Below are 1871 nucleotides of genomic sequence, written 5' to 3' on the forward strand. Positions count from 1 at the left end.
TAGATAGTGGGGTACCTCTCCGGCGAGCCCCCCTCCCCGCTGCGGCTGGTTCTTCCCTCACCCCGGCGACCCCCCACCCCCTGAAAATCGACTGACCCAAAAGTCGATTCAGTCGACTGAAGTGTAGCTAAATCGGAGCAGCATCGCAAGCAAGAGCAAGAGCGAGAGCAGCAGCGGGAGCAAGGGCAATAGCAAGAGTAGACCAGGCAGGGGACCGAGAGCAAGAGCAGAGCAGCAGCGCGAGCGAGAGCTAAAGCAGCAGCAGCTCCTACTGATGTGTACGTCGCCGCCGAGGGAGTCACGCCGTGGAGGAAGTGGCCGGCGACACCGCCGTGGATGGAGCCACGCCGTCTCGGCTCGGGACCAAGCGCCGGCAGCACCGTGAGATCGAATCAAGAAGAAAATGCGGCGTTTAGTGTACAACCTCTTTGGTGGCGCCGATTAGGCCGCAACTTCATCCGAGGAAACGGTGATGATGATGCTCTTCCGGTGGTGCAGGTGAAGACGGTGGTGTGGGAATGGAGGTGGCGCGAAAGACGAGGGGAACGTCGGGGCAGCTCCTTGGAGGTGGAGGACGGGGTGGCTGAACCGGCGGGACGATGAGATCGACGACAGATCCTCATCCGGTACGGTGGATGAGGGACGTCGAGGTGTTGCTGTGGACAACGTCGTCGGGGAAGAGGCTCCGGCTGGGTGGCGGACGGAGCAGGGTGTGGGGTTTCGTCGCGGGTTTTCGCGGCCTCGGTGTACGAATGGGTGGGCGGATGGGATGGCAGTGGGGAACCATGGCTTAGAGACGCGCTTGTCCGAAATGTGGGGTAAGTTACGAAAGTACCCCCACCGATTTGAGGCGGTTCTTTCGGTTCAGGGGTACCACGGGCATTTCGCGTGTCGGGATTTCACAGGAGGTGGGAGTTTTCGCGCGCGTTGTAATTTCGGAATAGCAAGGCGCGGGTTGAGATGGAGGGAGTTGTCGGAGCACAACGAGACAAAGATATATCTTAAATATTTCGGGCTAACAAGGCGCGGGTTAAAGAGGCGGGAGTTTCGCAGCACGATAGACAGAGACGCTAGCTTGAATTTTCGGCATAACAAGGCGCGGCTTGAAATTTCGGAAGAACAAGCTTAACGTGTACCAAAAAAAAAGACAATTTGCACCTCAACACGCACAACACACACACAAACACCATTTAGACTAGAGTAAGGTACACGTGCATTGCACGCATGAGATTTGGCAACCAAATTATGAATAAATACCACATTATAGCATGCAAGCTTTGAGTCATATACGCATGATGTAGATGTTCGTTTAATTCTTATAGTTCATTTCATTCAAAATCATCTAGTTTTTATAAGAAAGCTAATCTATTTTAAGATTCATGGAATTGTGCGTCGTAAGACATAAAGTAAAAACAAATAATGGCAAATCATGTAGAAAAACATTTGGGCAATTCTGATACGGAAGATTCTAGAACAAATAAGAAGTGCTTGTGTTTTGATGTTTGTGCATTATGCTTAAGTTCAACCATGGAGTCTTCTAGATTATACATGTGGCGAAATCTGGTGGAATCTAGATGATATCCAACGGCCAGTAGTGCTCAAATTTGCCATCTTTGGACCATCGGATTCGCCTCATCCAACTACCATCTTTCAAAGTTAAAGTTACCCGCACACAATATAAAAAATATAAAATATAATATATATATAGGGGTATAGATATAGATATATGATGCGAAAGCCGCCCATCATCTCCAATTAGAATAGTGTGTCCATGCACGGATGCGACGTGGCCAAATGATGTCTGCCGTCGGTATCTCAAATTCAAATCAGTCTGACCTTGTTCAATGTGTATACATTACAACATGCTCGTT

Source organism: Triticum aestivum, chromosome 1D (assembly GCF_018294505.1).
Source record: "Triticum aestivum cultivar Chinese Spring chromosome 1D, IWGSC CS RefSeq v2.1, whole genome shotgun sequence".
Lineage (NCBI taxonomy): Eukaryota > Viridiplantae > Streptophyta > Magnoliopsida > Poales > Poaceae > Triticum > Triticum aestivum.